The sequence below is a fragment of the Tamandua tetradactyla genome, chromosome 10 (assembly GCF_023851605.1).
Source record: "Tamandua tetradactyla isolate mTamTet1 chromosome 10, mTamTet1.pri, whole genome shotgun sequence".
Taxonomy (NCBI): domain Eukaryota; kingdom Metazoa; phylum Chordata; class Mammalia; order Pilosa; family Myrmecophagidae; genus Tamandua; species Tamandua tetradactyla.
The window spans coordinates 85871252-85891900 of NC_135336.1; the positions used below are offsets into that span (position 1 = coordinate 85871252).

The 20649-nt window shown below is 36.8% G+C and overlaps 1 long non-coding RNA gene and 1 pseudogene across 1 annotated transcript; both read left to right on the plus strand.

Annotated features, from left to right (window-relative positions):
• The first annotated feature begins 809 nt into the window (after positions 1-809).
• Positions 810-4719, plus strand: LOC143648019 (uncharacterized). Its single transcript, XR_013158318.1, has 3 exons — positions 810-889; positions 2476-2566; positions 3626-4719. It is a non-coding gene; the product is annotated as an uncharacterized LOC143648019 (long non-coding RNA).
• A 4791-nt stretch (positions 4720-9510) lies between these two features.
• LOC143648020 (tudor domain-containing protein 3 pseudogene) lies at positions 9511-11977 on the plus strand (annotated as a pseudogene).
• The last annotated feature ends 8672 nt before the right edge of the window (positions 11978-20649 follow it).

A 20649-nucleotide genomic window follows, 5' to 3' on the forward strand; every position in this document is an offset into this window, starting at 1 on the left:
GGACATCATTTCATTGTAGAAAAGAAATATAATATATAATAAGCAATAATTGAGAGTTATAATATTATGGTTTGGGTTGCAATCTTTAGCATTGTCAACATGTTTTTCATGTTTGAACCCAATGAATAAACCTAAGGGAAGACTGTCTGGCATTGCACCATTTTAATGTTGGAATTCAAGAAGATTTTGAGAATATTTGTAAAAATCAACAATTACATTAACAATGATATGATCAAGAAACTTTCCCCTCAGCCCTGCTTTATCTGCCTTACCCCTCCTTCCTTTATACTCTACTTTCCTTCTTAACCCCTTTCTCCTCTGCCCCCTTCCAGTTTTAGCATAATCTGCTCCAAGTCACTTTGTGGATTAAGGGAGACTTTTTTTTTTTTCTTCTGGAACCAGTTGCATTTCATAATTTGACAGGGTGCATTTAAGTCTAGCAGTAGCAGCATGTATTCTGCACCTGCCTTTACTTATCTATGCTCTTTACCCTGGGAATGGTATTTTAGAAGTTTCCTTTTGTAATACTGCAAGAGCTCCGTTCATTTCCTTCCTTGCCTGGCCTTATCTTATCAGTTTGTATTTTCCCACAAATCTCTTCCCTGAACCTAGCAAAGAATATCTTATAAGAAAAACCAACACATAAATACAAAAGGTAATGATTTTTGTGAGGTACATTCTGGCCAAATACTTCTTTTTTTATGTGTAAATATTTCTGAGATTTTTCCCCCCATTTTAAAAGTCCATTTCATTCTTTTATATCACCAGTGGCATCTATTACACTGTTAATGGTTTGGTTTCTTTTAATCCAGAGTGACCAAAGCAAGAGTAACCCTGTGGACATTTGATTCTACTCGAAAATATCTTCCATGACCCTGGGTAGAAAATTGTACGTATAACCTCTTGTCTTTCTTCCTCCTGGTAGGAAGCTAAATTCCTGGGAAACGCCTTTATCTATTTAGTCAAGCAAATTACTGCTAGGTATTCCAAAATGTAATGGTCTAAAAGAATTGATAAACTCATTCATGGCCCAGCTAATTAATTCAAGCCTAATGCCTGGCTCAATGTCATACAAGTAGGAAGGGCACAATAAATGTTCAAACTAATGAACTGACTCAGATTCACTCAGGGAACAATTTTGGTGTGCATCTCTAGTACTAGAGAGCCTGAGCTCTTGGATGAAAGAAATGAGAGTATTATTTACAGTATACCAAAGCATGTACTATAGGATTATATGCACAGTGAGTGTTCTGTGAACATTTAATGAACAACACTCATTTCCCATTCCCAAGTCATCTTATGTGTCTTTGGTCTATTGACTCACCTCTTTTTTAGCCTGCCAAGGGGATCGAATCAGTGGAATTCTGGCTAATCAAAAGCCAACAAGCAGGGGTGATTTAAAAACACTCATCAGTTGGTACAGGGTGTGCCTCAACAGTCAGATTTGGGACTGGCTATAAACAACCTGCATAGCTGTACTGGGAATCACCCACTAAAAATCAGCACTATCAGTGAACCCCATGATCTCACACCCTCCTGGAGGCCCAGTGGTCTCTAAGAGGTCTGATCTTGCTTCCTATGAAAAATATAGGCCCCTGAAACACTTTTTAATTTTTACCAGCCATTTTAGAAAAGTTCCTGGGAAATGTGTCAGAATATGTGCAATCATCATTAATTTAGAAATTCTCAAAGGTAGTCCAAAGTTCATACAGCTGCAGCTTATCCCATTGATCACAATACTCTACCCCACCCAGAACTTTCCTTATGAAAGGCATCTTCATTGAGTGGACATCTGGATCCTATTATCCTAATCAGAGTTTTCGGCTCACACAAGGTACAGACACTCTTTCCGCTGAAGAGTTCGGGATCTTTCTTGGAAATGTGCTTCCCTTTCCTTTCAAGTCTCCCTTTCTTTTATCTCCTTTGAATGGACGCTGTATGGTTTTACCAAAATTAATAAATAGGACTGTAATAAATTTTATTTTCTCTTAACACGATACACATCTGAAAACTTCCATCCCCCGTTTAGGTCTGGGGAGGCAAGTGGGGGCTAAGCTAAAACCAAACCCTTCCCATTTGCAGATAATTATGCAATCAGGAAAAGCTTGACTGTGGACTATTTGCCAAGTAGACTGGTGGCCCTAATTTACTTTAGTTTGTCCATATGCTTGCTTTCAATGGATTTTTACACGGAAAATTGCATACATTTATGTGCACATTTGGATTAAAAGTGTCGATTAATAATATTGTATAGGGAATATGAAAGTACACAGTCACTGTGACCATGAACTGACTAACCAGGATACTAAAATGTATATTTTATGGTGATTATAATTTAATATCACTAAAGCTATAGAATTCTATGATTCTCTCATTTTTGTTTACAACTTAAGTAAGGAATAGAAAATTAACATTTGTTGCAAGCCAATTCAGTTAATATTTTAGAATATTTTAAAACCTATTTTTATTGCCCAGCTATGAAAATGGAAAGAAACAAAAAGCAATAAATGTGAACAAACATGATGGTGCGCCTTTCGAATCCACACTTTCCCTTCAAGAGACCCAAGTAAGTAAGTAATATTTGTTTCACCAACAAGATGATCCATAAATGTTGAGGATCCATAAATGTGTGTTGCTCTGTGACTGATTGAGAAACAGGAAATCTAGGTTTGTAGCACTTAAGGAACATGGGGCAAGTTATTTGGAGTAGTAGAATATGTTGCAAATATATTGATTCAAAATCCACTAGGCTACAAATTAACAGAAAACCAAACAAATAGTGGCTTAAACAAGCAAAAGATTTTCCCTTATGCCAAAAAGTTCATAAAATTGATAGTCCAGGGTTATTGTGGATGTCAAGGATGCCATCAAGGAATAAGGTGGCTTCAACTGTCTTGTCCTCATTATCACAAAATGATCATGACATCTCCAGCCATCACATCTTCATTCCAGTCAGAAAGAAAAGGGAAAGTATAAAGTTCCAAAGCTTACTTCTCACAAGGCTTTGCCATTCTTATTTGAGAATTCTATGATTCTTCTCTGCCCAAATGTTTATACGGTCAACCCTTAGCAGCAAGCAAGACTGTGAATTTTAGAATCTTAACGTCCCTTGGAACAGCGGTTGAAAGAGGCAACTCACAATGTCTGCCACATATGCTTCTGACCAACAAATAGAACAGCTTTTTATGTATCTAACATGTTTCCTCAGACCACACAGGCTTTAGAGCAAAAAATATGAGTCACAGTAAGTCTCCCCAAATGCTTCTCTGACTGCACCTCCACATGTTATTACAGGACCTACAGGAACCTTCATCATTCCTCCTAAATATTTCTGGAAGTCCCCAGACAATCTCTTGTGAGAATTCACATACTCATCTCTGAAATATACCATGTGGTGTCCATTTTTCTCTTTTCTTGCCGCAGCTTTACATAGTGATCAGAGGCCCAGTGTCCCCTGTTCTGAAGGTATCACAAGCCACTCTTAACTTCACTGCCTCTACTGTATCCTATTGCCACTGTCACTGTGGAGCTTGTCCTATGAAAGAGCCACCCTTTACAGAAGCCATCGCACAGCACCCAAACCCAAAATACGGCAAATGGTAACTTTTTGTTTTTTTTTCTCCAGAATCCTTTGTGTTAAACACAGACCACAGAAGCAGTAAGGATACCACTTCTCCACAACAGAGCTCTGTGTTATACGTCACGTAATCATCTATTGTGTTCTCACTTCCTTGCAGAGTTTTGGTTGAAACAGTTCTTTCTATTTCTAGTTTGGCCCACTCACATGGAACCCAAGTAAAATTGCATAAGCTTGGCAAGGGGGCCCATACAAGTAACAGAGAGCCTGCCATATGCAAATTTGTCCACCATTCAGTTCTGGGGTCATTTTTATTGGACCAATCTCATTTGCCTAGACTTTTGCCTTTAGATGACTTTTGTTCTTAAGAAGCTCTCATAAGCATCATACAAACTTCCCACAGATGTTCAACATCTCTAATTTATCTGATATAAGGGGTAAATTTGGTTTAGACTGTCAAGCTGGAATTACTGGAGCAAAGGTAAAAAATGCTAAGCATAGTATAATTGGAGCCATCTTAAACCATCATCTATAGCCACCCACACCTATCCATATTTCAAGTAGTGAGAATAATGCACCTATTTCAATTCCAGTTTCCACTCATATTTGTATTTAAGTTTGTGTATTATTCTCTATCTCTTATGTCAAATCAACATATAGTCTTGAAATTACGAGCACAAGGCAGAGTACGTTTACTTACTAAAATCTCATTTACTGTTTTTGTGATTGTTATCCCAAGAAAGAGAAGCTATACCTTTGTTTCTCTTAATATTTCAGGACTTGGATTTGAAGTCCCAGACTGAATTATGTTTGGGTGTGGGAAAAAAAAATCTACTGGTGTTGTAGAACTGAAGCCAGGAGTTCAGGGATGATAAAGAGAAGGAAGTAGATGCAAGAGTGGAATTGTGCTCATTGCCACTTACAACTCAAAAACAGCTTGAAGATCAGTGCTGAAAATGAAAGCCTTAGAGCTATCATTAAATCCAGAAAGGAGACTCTAAATTGATGTTAAAAATACGCAAAGGGAGAAAAGTGCATACTAATAGAACAATCGTGGTTATGAACACAATATTAAGAAAGTGCCCCATCTCCATGTGGAAATTAGATCTAGTTTCCTTGGAATAAGAGAAGTTACTTGGGAAGAATTTATTTCTAGAGTGGGAACAAATGAGTTAATTTTTTTTTAACTTGCCCTGCTAATAAATAATTCTGAACAGACTATCTCACCTTTGTGATTATCTCCAGAAAGATCAGAGAATGTGTGTGTGTTATATGGCATAGTGTGCCGTTGTTAGTTTTGTGAAGGCATTTTATGGAGACATCTTTTAAGTAGCCTTTTTGAAATCAGAAGAACCTTGAGAGAGTAAATATAGGACCGCAGCTCTAGACCCTACTGTTGGGATCCACTCAACTGATTTCCCAAGCCTGGGTTGGCTGCCTTGTCGAGAACCACACCTTTGCTTTCCTTCCACCTGAGGTAAATTATTTCTTCCACAAAATGACTTGTCTTTTTTGGCAAGCACTTCCTGAGATGTGAAAAGAAACTGGAACTTTGAAATAGATAATTCGCCTCAGATGGGCTATGCTATTTATTTCCAGAAACCAGTTTAAATTTTTTTCTTTACTCTGACTTTTGGGTCAAAGCTTTATTAATAAAAGGTGTGCTACTGGAACGGGAAGACACCTTTGTTACTGAATCCATGTGTGATCATTTAGATTTGGTATACATACATGTCATGAAGAACAGGGCAAAGGTATAAATCATGCACAAAGTGCATTTTTATGCTATGGACCCACTGCCAAATTAAGTATTTTGGTTGGAAATTTAGGGTGGAGTCTCAGTTTGGAAAAAGAAGTCAAACTGTCCTGAGTATTTTCTTTCATCATCAAAGGGCTTTTATGCCTTTGACTGGGTCATCAGTTCCTGATTTGGTAGAGTACACTTTGTCTACACCATTATTGTAAAATTCTAATGCAGGTTATGTGTTCATTTGAAGCTGTTGTATACTCCAGAAAAGGCTATCTTCTTTTACTCCATTCCTGTGGGTGCAGACCAATTGTGGGTGAAATCTTTTGATTAGGTTCTTTCAACTGAGATGTGACCCGCCTCCTTCAGGGTGGGTCTTGAGCCTCTTACTAGAGTCCTTTATTAGAGAATAAAACACATACAGAAGCTAAAAGATGAAATTAAGAGAAAAGCCTTGGAGAGGCTAAGAGAGGACCCCGAGAAGCTCAGATAGGAAGTCTCTGATACCAGAAGCTGAAAGTAATGAAACTTGGGAGTGAAGGACCAGCAGACATTGCCATGTGCCTTTCCATGTGCCAGAGGTGTCCCTGATGTCGGCAGCCTGTCTTCAGATTCCAGGTATGGTATCATCCTGTTGACATTTTCATGGCCTAAAAACTGTAAATTGTAAGTTAATAAATCCCCATTGTAAAAACCAAACCATTTCTGATATATTCAAAATAGGTTTCCTTTGGCTAGAAAATTCTCTCAATTTTTTTCAATATTTCAATGTTGAAGTACTCAAAACAGGTTGGAAAAATATATCATGTGCATCAGAAACACAGCTTTCTTGAATTTGTATACATGATGCTCTCTTGATGGACTTTCTGCTTAGGTGTTTCTTTCTGAATCTACGTATGAAAGATTTATTAATCTTGAGTTTAAAACAGAGAGGAAAATCAAAATTGTTTACTTTTCAAGTGATAAAAAATGCATTAAATTCATTTCTCAGTAGCTTTCTTATGAGGACGGTGTCATGACAGCCATCTTCAGTTAGGATATGAGCATAGCTACACAAGGCCTGATTGAAAAGTCCCATTTAGTTCAAAAGCCCCAAACAAGTAAAAAAAGAAAACAAAGTGAAAAAAACAATTTCATCTTCCTAATTTTCTGCTGAATGTGTTAGATAGTAAATTTTATTTAATTTAGAAAAAAATTAATTTAAATACTTTCATTTTCTAAATGAAAGTAAAAATACACATGAAAATAGCAGGAAACAAATTTCTTTGACCAGTTTAATTATCCCAAGTGCCTAAGTCATTTGCTCATTGAATTCTGTAAAGCAGGTGAGTAACAAAGACACCAGATTTTATTTCTGTGCATGCATCCTATAGTGACAAAATTTGAGACAGTTAGACAAGAAATATTTATTAGATTTAGTATTTATGTTTATATCTAAATTGATAGACTTTAATAATTATGTTTTGTTGAGAAGGTCAAAAGAAATTTTCAATGAAAAATATCCAGAATAAGACTGTTTTCTTCTCTATTCACATGAATCCTAAGATATTCACAGGCTATTCTTCCCTTTGTAGATTCTATTAAAAGCACAGTACAGTAGGAAGCCAGAAGTTCATCCCTTGCTTTAAACTTTAAATTTAAAAGTTTCCATAACTCAGTTTCATTTTCTATTAAATATGGATGATGGTAGGACATGCTCTAATTATCTTAGGGCTGATTAGGAGAGTAAAATGAAAAAAAAAAAGAGAAGTGCAAAGAAAAGTTAAACACAAACATCAACACATTAAGCAAATTTTTATGCATGGAATGCAAAATTATATCTGATTATCTCCGTGACTAAATGTGATCATGTCTTTACCACCAGAGCTCTCATTGTCATGAGTAAAGTAATATAATCCAAATATTTTAGTTCCCAGTTAAAGAAGGAGGGATAAATAAGCCAAACATTAAATGTTAATTCTGGTTATCTCACACAGAGCTTCAGCAAAACTGAGATTTGAATGAAAGAAATAGAGTTTGGTGTCAAGCCCAATAAAATGAAGAGATGTTTGTTGATAGGCAAAAGGAAGGAATAAATTAAGAATCTGTGGTGCTCCCTGCTGAGAGAGTAGCTTGGTTTTGGACAAAATAATATTCAGCTTCAGTTTCTCTTTGGATCACTACTGCTCCTGGATTCTCTCTAATTTGAACCTTGTAGGGTTCATCTGTGTCTCTGTCATCTCTAATACTCTCCATTTCAATGAATCATACTTCTTGCTGTGAGGACGACCACCCAGAAAGTAATGTTTATGTAGCACTTGGCTTCTGCAGAGGAGTTTGTCTTAAGTTCTGAACAGCTGAGTTGGGAGTTCCACAATGGTCTCCTGTTTGCTTCTGGGCATGGTTGAAATTATGGCCATCTACATAGCCCAATAGCTATGTGAAAGCTAATCTGTTGGAATTCTCTTCTGATCACTAAATACATTGGGCAGTGCTATAATGGGCAAACATTTTTATAGTATATTGTGTTGGGGAGAAAATAATGTATCGGCCAGGAAAATCAGCCTACCTGTGAATGAATGAGCAAGCTGAGATGAAAAGGACCCAGAAATGAACCATTAGACAATTGGTGCCTTTTTATCTGTACCTTCTACTGCTTTTACATGATTTTATAACCTTACTATAAACAACAAAATATTAGAAAACCAATATGGGTCCCATTGGTTAAATCAATAATGATGATGCTTTAAGACATAGGGGGAAATTGTGGAATAATTTGAAATGGATAGAAGAGATTATTATTCAGTGACATGCAGGAGTCTTTAGTGATTACATGCTCCTATAAGAGTGTGTGTCTTTGTCGTTAACTAGGTACTTCAAAACTGAGTAAAGTTAGAAGTTAAATTATAAAATACTGGTAGAAATGGAAATAGTTTGTGTCCATAAAAGGGCAAATTTTGTTCCTTGGATTGCAGTTGATGATAATCCTGTCAATGTTAACCAATTTATTTCATTTCAGTATTCCTATTTGGCCATAAATGTGTGGATGTGTGATCCCTTAGATTCTCCTTTTAATCTGCTATAACATCTCATTGGTTCTCTCATTAATGAAGAAGTTAAAATATTTGAAACATGCTCTTTTATATCTATATGACAGCCACAGTTTTATCCTCTAAAATTTATTCCTGTACCACATATGTGGAACAAATTCTCCCTTGGTTTTCTGTGACAGAAATTATTTGATTTACTGAATAAGACTCAAAATAAATATCAGGGGGATAGAGATGAAGGAAGAATAACATGTCACCATCAGCCAAGATTATCGGAAGGCCACCTGCAGGGGCAGAGATAATGAGGTTTCCAGAGTGGACAATTATAAGATTGGAGGTCCCAGAGGGAGAGGGTGGAGCAGAAAGAGGGACTGGTAATTTATTAAGGTGCCAAAAAAAAAAAAAAAAAAACCTCAATTTCATAAGAATATTTTTAGCAGATTCCATTTATTTCTGCATGATAATCATTTTTAAACTTTTTATTTATATTTTGCTGTAATTCTTCTTTATAGTCTTAAGCTATTCTTCCTTGGATGATGATTGTATTTTCTCAAAATGAAAGCAACAATAGCTCCTGTTTCACATGTTCTACTCACAATGTTAAGATTGACATTCCTCGCTTTGAAAGGTGGGGTACTCTATGTGCTTCACCCTTTGAATCTGGGTGCACTTACGACCATGGCAAAAATGATGCTAATATGACTTCAAATGTTAGTTCATAAAAAAAACATTCTATCGCAACTAGTACTTTTGGAAACTAGCTACCATGTTGGGTGGAAGCCCAAGCAGCTTGGGAAGAAGCTCTTCTGAAGACCCTCTGGGGTGAAGAACCAAGACTTTCATCCACAGCCTCAGATGATTTCCCAGATGGTAGCCAGCACCAACTTGCTAGCCACATGGGTGAGCTGTCTTGGAGGTGGTTTCTCCAGCCCAGAGTCAAATTGTTCCAGCTGATGCCTCAAAGAACAGAGATGAGACTTCTCTACAGTGCCCTGTCCAAAAGGTAAATTTGTGAGCTAAAAAAATGAATGCTGTTTTTTTTTTTCTTTTTTCTTTTTCTTTTCTTTCTTTCTTTTTCTTTTTTTTTGGTCTCAAGTAGGAGGCCTCCCCCTTACCCTCACCCCAGCCCCCCACCTTCACCGGCTTAAGCAGCTACCATGGCCGAGCTTCCGGGAGCAGCGTTGTCCCAGGCAGGTTGGTATCGTTCAGATGAAGGCATTGAAGCTTGCACAAGTTCTCCTGACAAAATCAATATAAATGACATCATCCCGATTGCTCTCAATACAGATCTAAGAACAATTGGCAAGAAATTCCTCCCTGGTGACATCAATGGTGGAAAGGTAGAAAAGCTTGAAGGTCCCTGTGTGTTGCAGATTCAAAAAATTCGCAATGTTGCTGCAGCAAAAGATAACGAAGAATCTCAAGTTGCACCAAGAATGCTGCGTTTGCAGATGACTGATGGTCATATAAGTTGCACAGTAGTAGAATTTAATTATATGTCAAAAATAAGCCTGAACACACCACCTGGAACTAAAATTAAGCTCTCAGGCATTATTGACATTAAAAATGGATTTCTGCTCTTGAATGACTCTAACACAACAGTTCTTGGTGGTGAAGTGGAGCACCTTATTGAAAAATGGGAATTGCAGAGAAGCTTGTCAAAACACAATAGAAGCCATATTGGAACTGAAGGTGGACCACCTCCTTTTGTGCCATTTGGACAGAAGTGTATGTCTCATGTCGAAGTGGATAGTAGAGAACTTGATCGAAGAAAGACCTTGCAAGTTACTATGCCTGTCAAACCTACAAATGATAATGATGAATTTGAAAAGCAAAGGACTGCTGCTATTGCAGAAGTTGCAAAGAGCAAAGAGACCAAGACATTTGGAAGAGGTGGTGGTGGTGGTAGAAGCAATCTCAATATGAGTGCTGGTGGTAATCGAAATAGGGAAGTTTTACAAAAAGAAAAGTCAGCCAAATCTGAAGGGAAGCATGAAGGTGTCTACAGAGAACTGGTTGATGAAAAACTCTGCAGCACATAACAGAAATGGGCTTCAGTAAGGAAGCATCGAGGCAAGCTCTTATGGATAATGGCAACAACCTAGAAGCAGCATTGAATGTACTTCTTAATAGCAATAAACAAAAACCTGTTACAGGTCCGCCTCTGAGAGGTAAAGGAAAAGGCAGGGGGAGAATAAGATCTGAAGATGAAGAGGATCTGAGAAATGCAAGGCCATCAGCACCAAGCACATTGTTTGATTTTTTGGAGTCCAAAATGGGAACTTTGAGTATGGAAGAACCTAAATCTCAGCCACAGCAGCTTCATCAGGGACAACATAGATTGTCAAATACTGAGCAAAATGGAATAAAAGATAATAATCAACCAAGACATCTTCCTCGAAATGATAACAGGCAGCCAAGAAATGAAAAACCTCCTCGTTTTCAAAGGGACACTCAAAATTCAAAGTCAATTTTAGAAGGCACGGGATTACCTAGAAACAGGTTCTGAAAGACCAAATACTTCTTCAGGATCCGAAGTATGGGCTGAAGAGAGAAATAAGTATGATAGAACATATTCTAGATACGATAGAACTAAAGATACTTCATATCCTTTGAGTTCACAATAATGGTGCTTTTAAGAAAAGAGATAACTCTATGCAAAGCAGACCAGGTAAAGGTCCAACTTATGCAGAGGCAAAAGAAAATCTACTTCCTCAAGAATCCATAGATTATAATTGTCAAAAACGTGGAAAAAGAGAAAACCAAACAGCAAATCTTGATCATTTTTATGACAGGAAGCCATGAACAATAAATAATGAAACTTTCACTGGTATAAAATCTAAAAAATATTTTAATGTAGATAGTGATTACCAGAATCCTGTTAGAACTAACAGTTTCATAGATCTTCCAAATGGAGAGATGGAAATGGCACCGAAGGGGAGGCAAATAGGACTTATTAAGTCATCCGGACCCATTCCAGCTACACCCTGTGATGATAAAATATGATAAAATAGTGGGCCTAAAAGAAGATCAGGGCCAATTAAACCAGAAAAAGTACTAGAATCATCTATTCCTATGGAGTATGCAAAAATGTGGAAACCTGGAGATGAATGTTTTGCACTTTATTGGGAAGACAAGTTTTACCGAGCAGAAGTTGAAGCTCTCCATTCTTCAGGTATGACAGCAGTTGTTAAATTCATTGATTATGGAAACTAGGAAGAGGTGCTACTAAGCAACATCAGGCCAGTTCATACAGAGGCATGGGAAGAAGAAAGTACCTACAACCAAACTCTTGAATTCCGAAGAGGAGGTGATGGCCAGCCAAGACGATCAACTCGGCCAACCCAGCAGTTCTACCAGCCTCCTCGGGCTCGGAATTAATATGAAAAGAATCTTCCAGAAGAAATGAACCACTGACTGCAACAACCAGGCCAAAACTTGTTGCTAGACCTCCTGCTTTCCCTTCAGAGCAAGAGCAGTCACAGTGGATATTGTTATCTGAAGAAAGAGAAAGCAGATTTTGAAAGGAAAAAAAAAAGATTCAACTCTTACAAAGAATGGGAAAAAATACCAAGTTAAATAAAGCAAATACCAAGATTTTTTCTTCAGCCATCAATAAAACCAATGTGCTATTAAAAAAAAAAAAAGTGAATGCTGCTGTTTGAAGCCACTATGCTTTTGTGTAGTTTGCTTGCAGGAACAGATAACCCATGTGTCTTGTTGTATCGCGTGTTTCTGATAATTTGCATTTTGAATATTTCTAATGAATTAAAACTCTATGGACAAAGAAGCATTAGGGAACAACTATGCTATATTAAATGTAGGCATATGAAATTAGAAATTGAGACTAATAGGAAACATCTATATAACCCATATTCTTTTGGGGTTCAGGTGGAAGTAAATAAAGGTTTTTTTTACCATAATCTTCTAGCTGTTTCAAAAAGATCATTTGCAATAACCACTGTTGTTCATGATAAAAGATTTAGATGGAAAATTCTTGGTGTGGTTTTGTGTGGGGGTGTATCCTCTGAGGGGCTTACACTACTCACTGCAATGTGTTCTTTGGCTCATCTGATTCTTACTGGCTCAGGATACAGACACCATCATTGTCTTGAGACCTCGAGTTCACATTCGCCAGATTTCTTTATCTCCTTCCAGTATTAGTCCCAGTCTAATCATCTCTCTCTTCCTAAATTCAAGGTGCCCTTGTTAAACTCTCAGAGCTACTCATTTTCCTCATCTCTGTTTTGTAGGCCCTTTTGCCCGCCCAGAAAAGAGTTACTTTCAGTACTTTTGTCCTCTAGGATGGCCAACGCCACCATCAAAATTATGAGTTAATTTTCATGAAAACAGCCTCCTAGTGGCTATCATTCTTGGTGACATAAAAAATGATCTAATATTTTGCTTGTCCTAGTGTTTACACTTCTTCCACATCCCATTAATACTTAACATCCATCATTTGACTTAAAGCAAACTACCACTACCTGTGTTAGAGTCAAAGACCATTTCCTCACGGTTTCCGCCTCTAATTAACTTCATTTCTGATTATGCTCTGAAATAACATTTTCATTCCAAAAAAAAGAAGACTAAAACAATCCAACAACAACAAAAACATCTGGTGAAGTTCCCTGCATGCAGGGCTGTGTTTGCTGCCTTCCCCCATCACAACATTCTCTGCTCTAATAATGCAGTTTATGAAATACTTCCTTTAAAAATAAAAAGTGGGTGTGATGGTGGTAATCTTGGACAAAGTTTGAATTCTCCAATCTCATTTGGTTCTTTACTTCCTAACATGATTGATCACATATTAAGTTTTTGTATCTGTTTCCAATTATCCTTGAACACAAATGTTATCTTAGCAATTAAATTACATTTTTCTTAAAGCCTGGGTCAAGGGTTATTTTTTTAATATCCTACTCATACCACCTATTGTAACACTCAGAGGGAAGTCGGTGTTGTTCAGAGAATACTGATTAAGTGTCTATGCAGACCAAGGTTAAAAACTTCCTTCTCAGAATCCCCAACATATCTGCTGTTGTATCCATCAGGTTTTTATGGAACTTTTATCACTCACGGTAATTATTTCCATTTTATCCCAAGTACAAATGGGATTAACTAGCCCTTTTCTTTAACTTTTCTCATCGTGATTTTTCTAAAGGAAACCCCTCTTCTAAGCTCATTTCTAACTCTAAGACTTTGCTACAAACCCGTAGAAATGTCCTTAGCCTATCCCAATCCCACTCATTGTTAGGGCATAATTCAAATTCCTTTTTCTCCAGAATGCTTTCCTCAAGTTTCTCAGTCTATACTACTCTTTTCACTTGATTGCCTGTCTATCTATAATCCTTAATTTTGGCACCAAAGCATTACACTAGAGTGTGTTCTTATTCATCAGTTTTATCTGGGAAACTTGACTTCCAAGAGGAGAACATATATGTGGAAAAAGTGGTATTATTTGCCTTACTTTTCCTTCAAAGGTAACTCAAAAACTCAATAGAGAGGAATAATTGTAATTTTGAAAGATTGAATGGATAAAAACATACTGTCATCATGTTCAGTGTAAGATCAGTCTTGTATATCTCAGAACTTTACCTTGGGTTTGAAGGGAATGTATGTGTATAAGGTAAATGTTTCTGATTTTATGTTTATGTATGACTAGGAAGAACATTTACTCATCTTGAAGCACTGGCATTTTCATGATCATGACAAAAAAAAAACCTTATCTTTTCAGCATTTTTTCCTACTCTAATTCAGAGCTGTTTCATTTGAACACAGTGTTCACCAAGCTGAGCAGATTCTTGTCCTCTTGGACAATCTTTAACTAGAGTTATCTCTAAATGACACCTTAGGGACCCCCCCTCGCGGACTCAATCTGGCTTTCCTCATACAATGCAAATAAATAAAACCATCAATTAAAGTACATGAAAAAACATAGCTTTCTGCTTCTAACTCACACACAGCTGTTTAAATTTGGGCAGACCATCAGGTTCGGTTTGCAGTTCCATTATTAATTTGCTGTGGGACCTGCACACACTCATATCTCCCTTTCAAGTTGGTCTCACATTTCACAGGGAGTTCATTGCACTGTTTATCATTTTGGATAGTGATACAGTCTCCAACATTGCCTTCATGTCCCAGTATGTCAAGCAACATATAAATGTCAAGTATCATTTTTAGTCTTTGTATCATTGCTGTTTCGTGACTAGTCTTTCAGTATGCATTTCATCCGTAGGGTACAGGATTACAATGAATTATCTCACTTGGGAATAAAAGCGTTTTCCACACAAACGCTGTTATAATTTTCATGCATCAAAACTGTACTTTGATTTCCTAAAGCATTCATAGATAACAGTTACTGATTTTTCAAATTATATATTTGTATATTCATTTATATTCACTTAAATTAATTATTATAATAATATAGTACAAAGTTACTACTTAGGAGGTAAAAATCCTAGTTTTAAAAGCTCTTGAAACTTAAATTTTCTAGGGGATTATTTGTTACTCTTTCATAAGGGTTGAGCATAATAAAACAGGCGAGCTGTCAGTGGAACAATTCTCACTTAGCACCACTAGAGGTCTCACTCTTTATTATTTTTTTTCAGAGAAAGATGGGACTGTTAGTTGTCAGATCTGATAGCAAAATACTGCTAATGAGAGCAGTTACTATAGGAATAATCAATCATGCTTTTTATAATCTGTTATAAATAAAAACAATTTCTAGCATTGTTCATTCCTCAGTTTTTAAATTTCTATGCACATTTCTTCTTACAACAATTTCCACCATTTAAAATATCTTTTTAAAAGCCACAATATTCTTTGTGTACATGCACAAATACAAATAACAATGCTTTTCTTTATGTGAGAAAATAGCAGTCAATAGAAAATATGCCCTGGATCATTTTTAGCTGACTCTTTCTTAGGACCATGATTTTATATTTCTAGAAGCTCTGGCTTTCCATAACTGAACTGATTGATTAAAAGAGTATGATATATATTTTCTAATTGATTCTGAAATGTGGAAGGGGAGGGCTTTGGAATTTTTATTTAGTGAACATAGACAGCATATTTCAGTACCTTTAACATCCAGGATGGCCACCATCACCATCAAAATTATGAGTTAATTTTAATAAAAGTCATATTCCCCAAAGGATGTTTATGAAGTTGGCAACTGGTTAAGTTTAATAGTTTAAAAAGTATGTAATTTTATTCTCAATTAAATACTTTAGAAAGCACATTAATTCTGTGTAATAAAATTCATCTCTCATATGGGTGATTGGTGTAGCTGTAGCCTCCAGGACCTGGATAACTTCAGCTCTTTATGCTTTTGTTGGGGCTCATAAACTTGTCAGCTTCTGGAAGCTTCTGAAAGCCATTTTAACTCAGATTAGCTTTTTGTTTTTGTTTTGTTATTTTTCATGGGCAGGCACTGGGAATGAACCCAGGTCTGTGGCACGGCAGGCGAGAACTCTGCCTGCTGAGCCACTGTGGCCCACCCAACTCAGATCAGCTTTTATTACTGAGAAATCTGAAGTAACTGAGTTGTTGTGTCCATATGTCAGTGTGAAGATGAAGGTCCATCACATTATCTAAGAAAAGTCTCTAGTCTTTTACATGCTCCAGATATTAATGTCAATAACAATAGTAATATTTCTTTTGTGTGCTAGAAGCTTTACATATAACTTCTCATTTATTTCACAGTAACCCTTCAAAGTACATCCTCATTACCATCTGTCAAAGAAATTTATACCATGGATATGTCAATTTCAGAAGTGGAAAGCTCACAGATTCCTCTGCAAAGCTACTTTAGCTTTTGGTAACTGTTAAATATTTTAAGCCATGGTTGTTCTTTACAGAAAGCTCATATGTTGGCTTATAAGTAAAACTTTTATTGAGTTTCTATTATGTGGCGACTATAATTCTAGGAATTCGATAGAAGGGAGAGCTATAAAAGAAAAAGATGTGGTTTTATTATTTAGAAATATAAAATCCACTTTTAGAGAGACAGCAAAAAAGCATAAAGCCCAATGAACGATGTTATTTGGGATGCATGCCTGCATGCCTGTGCAGACTCAGCACATGAAAAGTGATAAAGTTGAAAAGGAGAATCTTCAAGTGATTCCAATAAATGGTCATCTATCCCATTCTGTCATTTTTTTTCTTTTTAAGAAACAATTAAAATAAAAGCATAATGGAGGGAAATTGAAAAAAAAAACATTTTAAAGGAAATTGCCTTGGCCATTATGGTGATATCTGGGTGCATCTCTGGGAATTCATATCCAATATCAGAAGATAATCCAATATCACATGGCTTTCAGCTTTCCAGTTATCATCTAGTGACATGACATATTTTTTGAAAAAGAAAAGGACCCTAGACCACAAAGATAAAATAATCCAATGCTCTCACCTTATTGAAGAAAAAAACTGAGATATAGAGAAATTGACATGCCCAAGATCAAGTCCAGTTGGTGTTATAGGATGCGGTTGTGCTCCCCAAAGAGATATGTTCAAGACAGAACCCCTGGTTCCCATGAATATGACCTTCTTTGGAAATAGGGTCTTTGAAGGTGTCATTACTTAAGAAGAGTCCAAAGTGGATTAGAGTTTGCCCTCATCCCATATGATTGGTGTTCTTTAAAGAAAGGATGAGGAGACAGCAGGCAGATATGGTGGAGAATGCCAGGTGAAGATAGAGACAGATACATTTACAAGCCAAGGAATGCCAAGAATCAGTGGCAAGTACTAGAAGTACAAGGAGGCAAGGAAGGCTTCTCTCCTACAGGTTCAGACAGAGCATAGCACTGCTGACACCTTGATTTCAAACTTCTATCCTCAGAATTGTGAGGCTATAAATTTTTGCTATTTTAAGCTATCCAGTTTGTGATACTGAAGGGCAGCTCTAGGATTAAGACAGTTTATAAAAGATTCAGGACTTCATTTTGATGACTGCAAACAGAGAGGACTGAAGAAATTTCCACTCACTCATTTGTTTGCTTTTAATATGCAAAGCATCACAAGAAAGCATGACAGGAACTTCATGCTGAGAAACTAATGGGGACAAATCAAAACTGGTTGTATTAGTCAGGGTTATCCAGAGAAACTGAACCAATAAGATATACATTATATAAATATTTATTATAGGAATTTGCTCTGCAACAGCTAGGAATGGAAATTCTGAATTTTAAAAGGTAGGTTGCAAGTTGGAAACTCCAATGAAAGTTTCACTGAATTCCCCTGAAGCAGCTGGTTGGCGAAGTAGAGATAGGAATTCTTTCTGACTGCTGAAATCATCCTTTCTCCCTGTAAGGCCTTCAGCTGATTGGACTGAGACTTCTCTCATTGCCAAAGACAATCCCCTTTGTTGATTTCACCAAGAATATGAGGAATAAATTTGTGAGACTAATTCCATCATCCTTGGAGAGTTCTGTGGTCGTTCTCCTCTGTAGTTCAGATATTACTGTGGGAACTGCTGTCACTGAATTTAGATCCTTAAAAGCAATAGGGATGATCAGATCAAGGTTTGGTAGATGCCAGGGGGCAGAACTTACTTACCAGAGATAAGGTGGGAGTGATTACCATAATGGAAAGCAATCTCAAACCAACAATCAAAATAATTGACTCCCCAAGATCTGTGGCATTGCATAATAGATCATGAGGTACTTAGAAGTAAAATAAATGGGCAGTCTACTAAATTCTTACATCATGTCAATAAGTAGAAGAGTTCTATGTCAAAATGAACCAAATTACAAAAACAGAGAGTCACAATGCCTTAATCAATTCCCAGACTTGAAACAGTTTACAGACCCAGAGCCTCTTGAATGAAGAGAAGGGCCAGTCTCCTTGGGGAAGGACCCTGTTACACTGCCAATTATTTGTGCTGTCAATATTCCTTCAAGCCTTCCCAAAGGGGCCTGCAGCCTTTTATCAGAGTAATTGTGCATTAAGGAAAAATTAATGAACAGACATTTTGGAAGTTTTTTGACAATGGCTTGGAAGTGACATTGATTGCAGGAGCCCAAAATGTCACAGAGAATATAAGGACCTGAAGAGGTCAGTAGATCAATATAGTTTTAGCTCAAGTCCTTCTCACAGTGGGTCCAGTGGGACCTCAAACCCATTTTGTCTTTTTTCACCAGTTCTGGAATGCATAACTGGAAGAGAGATAATCAGATTCTATGGGAGAATCGTAATGCAGGCCCTTAGGATTTTGAAGCAAAGTTTTGCCATTTTCTGCAGATAACTACTCTTCTTTTGAGAAACAGCTTTTGGTCTTCTCCTGGGCTTAAGTAGGTAACAAATGATGATTATAGTGGTTACCTAAAAATCACCAAGTTATTATGAAACTTGAATTGCTATCATGAGCTGGGTTTTATCTGACCCACCAAGCGATAAAATTGGGAATGCACAGCAGTACTCCACCATATAATGGAAATGTATATATGAGTTAGGACTCAGGTGGGTCCTGAAGGCACAAGTAAGTTACATGAGGTCCATGGACACCACTTCTGCTGCATTACCTTCTCTTTCCCAGCCTGCAGCTATGGCCTCTTGGGGAGTTCCTTATAAACAATTGACTGGGGAAAGAAAACTCAGGCCTGGTTTACAAATGATTCTGCATGATATACAGATACCACTAGAAAGTGGGAAGGTACAGCACTATAGCCCCTTTCTGGAACTCCCTGAGTGGTAAGGAGATATTATTCCAATGGGAAAAACTTCAAGCAGTGCACCTGTTTGTTCATTTTGTGTGGAAGAAGAAATGGCCAGAGGTGCGTTTGTATCCTGATTCATAGGCTGTTGCCAATGGTTTAACTGGATGGTCAAGGACTCGGAAGGAACATAATTGAAAATTTGCAACAAAGAGGTCTGTTGTAAAGGTAAGTGGGTAAAGCTTTCTGAGTGGGCAACAAATATGATATTAGTGTCCCACATGAACAGACTCATCAGAGGGTGATTTAGCAAAGAAGATTTTTTTAAAATTTTTTTTATTAATCAAAAAAAAGAAAAGAAATTAACGCAACATTTAGAAATCATTCCATTCTACAAATGCACTCAGTAATTCTTAGTATCATCACATAGATGTATGATCATCATTTCTTAGTACATTTGCATCGATTTAGGAAAAGAACTAGCAAAACAGCAGAAAAAGATATAGAATGTTAATATAGAGAAGAGAATTAAAATAATAATACTAATAATATATATATATATATATATATAAAGGAAAAAGAAAAAAAACAAAAACAAAAGATACAAACACACAAACAAAAAACCATATTTCAGGTGCAGCTTCATTCAGTGTTCCAACCTAGTTACATTACACTTAGGTATTATTGTGCTGTCCATTTTTGAGTTTTTGTATCTAGTCCTATTGCACAGTCTGTATCCCTTCAGCTCCAATTACCCATTATCTTACCCTGTTTCTAACTCCTGCTGGTCTCTGTTACCAATGATATATTCCAAGCTGATTCTCGAATATCGGTTCACATCAGTGGGACCTTACAGTATTTGTCCTTTAGTTTTGGGCTAGACTCACTCAGCATAATGTTCTCTAGGTCCATCCATGTTATTACATGCTTCATAAGTTTAGTCTGTCTTAAAGCTGCATAATATTCCATCGTAGGTATACGCCACAGTTTGATTAGCCACTCGTCTGTTGATGAACATTTTGGCTGTTTCCATCTCTTTGCAATTGTAGATAATGCTGCTATAAACACTGGTGTGCAAATGTCCATCTGTGTCTTTGCCCTTAAGTCCTTTGAGTAGATACCTAGCAGTGGTATTGCTGGGTCATAATCCATTCTGCCATTCTATGTCTTTTGATTGGGAAATTCAGTCCATTAACTTTTAGTATTATTACTGTTTGGATAATATTTTCCTCTACCATTTTGGCTTTTGTATTATATATATCATATCTGATTTTCCTTCTTTCTACACTTTACTCCATACCTCTCTCTTCTGTCTTTTCGTATCTGACTCTAGTGCTCCCTTTAGTATTTCTTGCAGAGCTGGTCTCTTGGTCACAAATTCTCTCAGTGACTTTTTGTCTATAAATGTTTTAATTTCTCCTTCATTTTTGAAGGACAATTTTGCTGGATATAGGAGTCTTGGTTGGCAGTTTTTCTCTTTTAGTAATTTAAATATATCATCCCACTGTCTTCTAGCTTCCATGGTTTCTGCTGAGAAATCTACACATAGTCTTATTGGGTTTCCCTTGTATGTGACAGATTGTTTTTCTCTTGCTGCTTTCAAGATCCTCTCTTTCTCTTTGACCTCTGACATTCTGACTAGTAAGT